The sequence below is a fragment of the Pseudopipra pipra genome, chromosome Z (assembly GCF_036250125.1).
Source record: "Pseudopipra pipra isolate bDixPip1 chromosome Z, bDixPip1.hap1, whole genome shotgun sequence".
In the NCBI taxonomy this organism is placed as follows: Eukaryota; Metazoa; Chordata; class Aves; order Passeriformes; family Pipridae; genus Pseudopipra; species Pseudopipra pipra.
Genome location: NC_087581.1, coordinates 3,646,879 through 3,654,389, shown reverse-complemented (window position 1 = coordinate 3,654,389; position 7,511 = coordinate 3,646,879). Strand labels below are relative to the sequence as shown.

At 49.1% G+C, this 7,511-nt stretch overlaps 1 protein-coding gene across 4 annotated transcripts in view; it reads left to right on the top strand.

Annotated features, from left to right (window-relative positions):
• Nucleotides 1-2,760: 2,760 nt before the first annotated feature.
• Nucleotides 2,761-7,511, top strand: part of SETBP1 (SET binding protein 1) — a 269,540-nt gene continuing 264,789 nt past the window's right edge. For 2 of the 4 annotated variants that reach the window (XM_064641534.1, XM_064641533.1), the window contains exon 1: nucleotides 4,288-5,042. The gene's annotated coding sequence lies outside the window, so the exon portion shown is untranslated. Of the gene's footprint in view, nucleotides 2,889-4,287; nucleotides 5,043-7,511 lie in introns of those variants that run through there. The other 2 variants (XM_064641532.1, XM_064641530.1) reach the window with 2 other exon arrangements.

Here is a 7,511-nt window from a genome sequence, read left to right as displayed (position 1 = left end):
CTTGGCCCTGAATTTTGATTGTTGCCTGTCATTTTTCACACAACAATGTTGAAACTCAATACCACATGTCAGAGTGATTTATAAAATAAAAGGTTAACTTCAAAAATCACTGTTGTTTCTATTTTGGGGCAAATTTGTCCAAACAGTTGGATTTCCAGTTCTTGAGGGAAGAAAAAAAAAAAAAAGGGAGGATTGAAATATTTTCACATTTCCTCACTTGTCTTGCTTGGTATATGATGGCTCATTTCTTACCTTGTACTGGGATAGAAAGAATTGGTAACTGTTGTAGGTCTGAGATATTATTTTTTTATGTGTACATATAAATAGATAAATGATAGTTAGATGACAGGTAGATAAATAGAAAATTTCTATATAAAACTGCTATATAAAGAAGTCTGCTAGACATCTGAGAAGCTAAAACACATATTAAGCAATTTAAACAATAGTAAATAGAAGCTTCTAATGATCTGGTTGTATTTCTGAATCATATAAAGTTACCATTGTTTTCCTGGGGGCCTTGCAAGTTCCTTTTTTTTTTTTTTATTTTTCACATTGACTAACAAATCACAAAATAATTCTGCATAACTTTAATTCATACCTTGAACCTAGAAAGACTTATATGCATATTTACCTCAATATGCTATTTATATAGAAATAACAGGCTCCTGGCCTTCATTATAAAACATCTGCCTGTCTCATGCAGTCAAGGTTATGTGCAGACTGTTAGGCACAAATAGGAAACTCATCTCAGGTCCGCTAGAGGAACCAAACCAACGTTATGAATGCCATCATATTTTTTAAGTGAAAAGAACAAAGAGGAGGAAATTTCCTTTTTGAGATTATCCACTTACATTGTATGAACTCCTTGACACAGAGCAGAGTCAGAGGGAGGAGATGTTTTTAAAAGAGGAAAAAATTTTCTAGATCTAGAAGACAAAACCCTACGTAAGAAAACCTTTGATGTCAACCATGATTCACAATGATTTATGCACACATGTCCTACAAGGTGACCACTCAAAGGGATGGGTCTTTTTCTGCTTATGAAATTTATCCTGACAGAGTTTGATGTCTACGGTAACCAGGTGTGGGTTTTTTTCTTTCAGTTATACATAAGACAGGCCTAAAAATAACATTGGGTCAATCAAAAACTTCCTTTATTAGGACTGAGGCTTTTTAATTATTATTTATTTAAACCCTGCCATGTTTTCAGAGTGAGCATTAAATAAGTAATTATTTCTACTGCTTCCTAAATTGAACTCAGTTTGAAATTATTTACGTGGGGTTGTTTTAAATACATTTGTGTATGAACATATATACCCTCCAGAAGAAAAGTAATACAAGAAAATAAGAGCAAAGGCTCACAAAACACTTTGTATCCCAAACGGATTGAATGTAAACAAAATACTTTTTTCTAGGAAAGAAAATCAAAAGTGATTTTTTTTTTTTTTTTTAGTCTTTGGTTCCAAAATTTGGTTTTCTACATTAATTCAATCAAGCCAATTATTTCATAGCCATGTGTCAAATTATTCCAAGGAGGAAGATGATGGTCAGTGGAGCTCTTCAACGCAGAGTTCACCTGCCAAAACTTTTCAAAACCAGAATTCTTCACAGGAAATGTCACCGGCAGCTCTGCCAAGAAATGTTGAAACGGTTTCTTTTTTGTTTCATTTGGATACAAAATGACAAAATATAGCTCCAGTTGGGTGATTTAATTCAAACAAACAAGCCTCCCTTCCATGTCAAACCGCTGATTGGAAACGACAATTCTTGTTTGGTTTCAATCAGAAATGTCAACATTTTCAGTGGGACATTTCCTACTTGAAAGTTTTTGAGTTGCGTATTTGCTCGGGATGGAGGTGGGGGTGCTCTGTTGGCCATCATTTGGAGGGCTTTTTGTGTATTTTACTGGTTTGTTTTCTCCTACTGATGGAGAGAAGCGTGAGGAAAGGACCATAAGAGAAGGACAGGCACAGCCTGTTGCCTCTAAGCTCACCTGTTTGGGATCAGCAGGTTATCGTGGCAGATGTCAGTTATGCAGGGAGATCCAGAGGGAAGTGATGGCTTGGTGTAGTTTTTATCTTGTCCTGAAAAGCATAAGAAAACACTCTGAGGCTGAGGGCACATTCTCACTCATGTAACTGAGTCTGCTGAGGGTTTGTGAGAGCTATGCTGGTGTCTCATGAGGCCCACAAAGTTCTCCTACCCATCTGGTGTTAGACTGGGACCTGTGTTGTAGATCCATTGCTACACATCCTTTCTCCTAAGGAGACAAGCTGAGAGAGCTGGGGCTGTTCAGAATGGAGAGGAAAAGGCTCTGGGGAGACCTTAGAGCCCCTTACAGTACCTATAGAGGCCACAGGAGAGCTGGAGAGGGACTTTTAAAAGGGTCTCGAGTGACAGGACAAGGGGGAAAGATTTCAAGCTGAAAAATGGAAAGTTTAGATTAGATGTTGGGAAGGAATTCCTCCCTGTGAGGGTGGTGAGGCCCTGCCACAGGTTGCCCAGAGAAGCTGTTGGTGCCCCATCCCTGGAAGTGTTCAAGACCAGGCTGGATGGGGCTTAGAGCAACCTGGGAGAGTGGAAGGTGTTCCTGCCCAGGGCAGGTCCCTTCCAACCTATGATTCTATGATTCTATGACATAAGGAATAACAGCACATGAAAAAACCTCCACGGCAGATGAGGGTCAACCCAGTTACTCAACCCTTGGACCAGTTGAATTGAGGTCACTCAGGATGATAGCCAGAAGTTACTATTTTTCCCAGAGCACAGGGGAGAAACTTGATGTACTTTGGGCCTTCTGCAATACTCTGGGACAGGGAAACCTGTGGCACCATCTCTGCAAGGGATCAGACATGCAGAGAAACTCCCCTGCAATGTTACCTTCATCTGTAAGTACACTTCCACAGCTCCATCCCACAAGCCTTCCCTTTTCTAGGAGTTCCTCAACATCATCTCTGTGATTACTCAGTCAAGCCAACAATTTACTCTTGTGAGTAAAGGTTTGCCCAACTGGCAACCCCACATGACAGCGTCATCCAGACTGCTGGCAGAGCAATGATGGGAAATGAAAAGCCCAGCAACTTGGATTTTGCACAGTTCCACTGACCTGGAGCTGAGTTTGTGCTGTAGTTTGGGCACTGTTACTACTCTATACTGAAAGGTGTGGGGGTGGTGACTTTACTCCTTAAATTAGGTGTTGAAAGTCCTTGCTTGTCTCCCCCAGCCCCAGAGAGTGAATTCTCACTGTGGTCTGAACAGCAGCCACTGGACCCCAAAAATCTCCCGCATAGGTCATGAGCTCGTGGTGAAAAGCATATGGCGGGGTGGGGGGTGGACGGGATGGCGTGGGAGAGACTGAGCTTGGAGTGGGATAAGTGGGATAAATACCACTGCCCTGAATCTCACCTCCTCTGCCTTTTCTCCCCTGCCCCCATCAGTGCTGCTGTTGTGTCAGGTAGTGGCACTGTTGAGTACATTAATCCAGAGCTGAGCATTGCAGCCACACCGAGCGAGTGTCTGCGTGTGTGTGTGTGTGTGTGTGTGTGTGTGTGTGTGTGTGTGTGTGCGCGCCTGATCATTACCATTTATTCCCCACACTTCGCCCCCCACCTTCCCCCCCACCCCCAAGCGCTGCAGGACTTCGGGAGCGAGCGACAGAAACAGAGGAAAGAGCGAGAGCCATCAGCCCCCCAGATCTGCTTAACCAAATCACCGCCCCTTGCAGGGAGGGAGAGAGAGGGAGAGCGAGGGGAGGTGTGTGTGTAGGGGGAACCAGACCAAAAAGACTAAATAAAAGACAGATAAAGGGGAAAAATCCGGCGGGGGAGCAAAAAGCCGCCCCCCAGGCGCACCCTCTCGCAGCGGGGAGGGGGATGAGCGTGTGTGTGTGTGTGCTCTGTGTGTGTGTGTGTGTGCTGTGTGAGTGTGTGAGTGCGTGAGCACCGACCCCGGCCCCATCGGGAGAAGGGGGGTGTTTTCCCTCCGCCTTCCCTTCGCCCTCCCCCGGCCCGGCGCGGGGCGGCGCGGGGGGAGCGCGGAGCGGAGCGGGGCGGCCGCAGCCCCGCAGCCCGCCGGAGCTCCGGCACCCGCTCCGGAGCCCAGGGAGCGCGGGGATAAAGGGAACAGCTTCCTCGCCGCCCAAGCAGCCCTTTTTTTTTTTTTTTTTTTCTCCTGGCGGGGCTTTGCTCTTTCTTCTTTCTTTTCTTTTCTTTTCTTTTTTTTTTTTTTTTTTTTTTTTTTTTAAACTCCTCGCCGGGAAAAAGCAAAACCGAAAACGCTTCATCCCCCCCCTTACCTCGCCCCCCTGCAAAAGGCTCTCAAACAACCACCGACAGCAAGCAGAAAGCAGAAGGGGGCCCCCCTCCAAAAAAAAAAATTAAAAAGAAGGAAAAGAAAAGAAAAAGAGAGAGCCAGAGACAAGCTCCATCGATTTCAAATCCAGGATTTTATCCAGTGCATTGAGGTTTTTTTTTTTATTTTTATTCCCCTTCTTACCCCCTCCTTGCTTTCACCCCCCACTCCCAACCTCCCCCTTCTCCTCCTACACACCCCTTTTTTTCCTTTTCATTTTATTTTGGATCCTGCTAAAATTAGTCGGGACTGCTCTGGGTGTTGCGTGTTAATTTGATTTACTCCGGGATTCCGGCTTTCCAAGACGCCATTTTCCCCCCTTTCTCGCTCTATCACGTTCTATTTATCTCTCTCTCTATCATTTATCTCCCGAGCTGTCTCTCCGTCTGTCTGTCCGTCCATCTCCCTCTCCCCGGTGCCTTCCTCCTCCCCCCGCCCTCCTCCCTCTGCGCTCTGCGTGCGCTGCGCGGCCGGGCGCTCCCCTCATCCCCATCTGACAGATGAACACCGCCATGGGTTTGCCGCAACACAAGCAAAAGCACCTTTGGGGGCTGTGGCGAGGGATTGAAACCGGGATCTAAAAGAGAAGAGACAAGAAGGGGGGAAATCCGAGGAAGGAGGAGGAGGAGGAGGAAGAAAGAAGAAGAAGAGGAAGCTGCTAAGAAGCCCCCGCTGCCGTTTTGGGGATATGGGTTAGTAAAAGCGAAAAAAAAAAAAAAAAGGGCAACAAAAATCCTGAGGCATCGAGGAAAGGTCTGTCTTGATGATCGGGATTGCAGGAGGGTCGTACCCCTCTCTCTTTTTCCTTCCACCCCCCCACTTTTTTTTCCCCCTCTGCATGCAAAAGTTAATGTCGTCCCTTTTTTTTTTCCTTTTTTTTTTTTTTTTTTCGTGTTGTGACTTTGCAATGGCGCGGAAAAGGCTTTATTTTTATTTTTTTTTTTGAGGGGGGGAATATTCCTCCTCAATGCAATGCACGCGAATCTTTCTCTCCCCTCCGACCCCGTCTCTCCCCACGCTTTGTGCCTGCTTAGGGGGGGGTGTGTGTGTGTTTGTGTGTGGTTGCAGGGTGGTGGTGGTGGTGGTCTGTGTGTGTAAAACCGTGCTACTGGGAAGGGGTTAGAATTTTTTTAGGAGTTTGCATAATGTATTTATTCCCTCTCTTGTGCCCCCCCCCTCCCGCTTTTGTAGCCTATATGTGTTTATATGTGAAGGTGGCAGCTATGTGTGTGCCTGTGGAAATTCGGGGGGACACACACACGACCCCCCCCGCTTCGTAAATTGCAGGTTAAGTGGAGCTAGAGAGCAGCACTGTAACCTTATGGGGATTTTGTGTGTGAGAGTGTGTTCGTGCGAGTGTGTGTGTGCGGGGGGCTCCGCGGCGGTGCCCGGTGGGGGGTTGGAGTGGGGGGCGCCGCTGCCCCGGGGTGGCCCCGGCTGGTTTTGACATTGAAAAGGACACGCAGCCCCGAAAAGAGGGCGATCTGGGGGAACAACGATGTGGGGAGGGGAGTGGGGTAGTAATTAGCAAAGCGGGCCCCCCCCCCCGCCCCCGTGTAATACTAGTTCTTAATAAGCCGGTGATTGCCGCCCCCGGGACCCCGGTGGCCCCTTTTCCCCCCCACAACGGGTGGAAGTGGAGTTGAGCTGTGGACGCGCGGAATATCGCCGATATTATCTGGGGGGAAGGTGGTGGTTTGGGGAAGAGGAGGGGGGTATAAGGCAGGCGGCAGCCGCGGGCGGCTATTGTCAACCCCAGCCCTGGCGCAAGGCTCCTGCCCAGCGCCGGGCACTCACAGTCGCACTCGCACTCATACCCCTTTCTCGCCGGGTTTTCCCGGCGGGCACCGGGAAACAGGGTGTCCCCCCCCAACCGCCCTTGTCTCCCGGGGTGTGTGAGTGTGTGTCAGGGTGTGTGTGTGTGTGGGTGTGTGTGTGTGTGTCAGCGCGAGTGTCTCAGCGTGTTTGCATCCCAACATCCCACCATCCCACCCGGGCACGGCGGTCTCCGCGCTGCCCCTGCCTGCTGTATTTATGTCTCAAAAAAGGCAGTTGAGAGAAGGATTTCCGATTCGTTTCCGCTTCAAATAAACGGCCCCGATAATCCCGGGCCTGACGCCTGATGCTCAAAGGGCACTTGGCCGCCGGGAGCCCAGCCCGGGGAGGGGACAGGGCACACCCGGCTCGGCCGCCCCGCGGTGGGCAGGTCCCCCAGTCCTCGGGAGGGGTTAATGGGGGGGCTTCAAGCGTGGGGGATGCGCATGGGGGACGCGCGGAGAGAGATGCGAGGGGAGCACCCACCCATTCTGGTACCGAGGGGTGGCGGTGTCCCCGCGGCTGCCGTGAGCCGGGCTAACCCAGCCGGGTCCTGGGAGGAGTAGGAGGACGGAGGGAGGAGGGTAGGGGAGCCTGGCAGCCTGTTGTCCCCGCATACAGAGGTGTTTCATTAGCCACCGGCCCGCGGTGGCCCTGCTCCGTGGTGGAGGGGACCTGCCGTGTGTCCTTCTATATCCGTCTGTCACACGGCAAAGGATGACTGGGGCGAGGGGACTCTGGAACCGGCCAGTGCTCTGCTGTCAAAGAGAGCATCCGAGCCTCCTGGTATTGATGGAATTGTTCCAGGAGGAAGGGGTTGCTGGCAAATCCGGTCCTGTGTGGAATATTATGGGAACAATTACTGATTTGACAGCCCCTGCATCCAGGAGTAACTTGGTGCAGACTACAGGAATGGTATAATCAGGTGTCTAGTGACAGGCAGGGACAGCATGAACTTCAGGAAACAAGTGGACCTTTCATTGTAGACAGCAAAAAAATGTGCCTATCAGAGAATTGTAGAATTGTAGAATCACAAAATGATTTGGTTGGAAGGGACATTAAAGCTCATCTTGTTACAGCTCCCCTGCCATCTCATTCCAAACCCCCCACCTCGCCAAGGCAGAGACACCTTCCACTAGACCAGGTTGCTGCAAGCCCTGTCCAGCCTGGTCTTGAACACTTCCAAGGATGGGGCATGTTCATGGGGAAATGTGCAAGTGGCTGCTTCATGCACAGCTTTCTGCACTTCTTTGGCCTTTCCCGAGATTACTCCCCTCGTCAGAAGCTCCTTCCACTCAAAGGAGAAACTTTTTTTCATCTCCATTTTTTTTTAGCCGAGAGGAGAA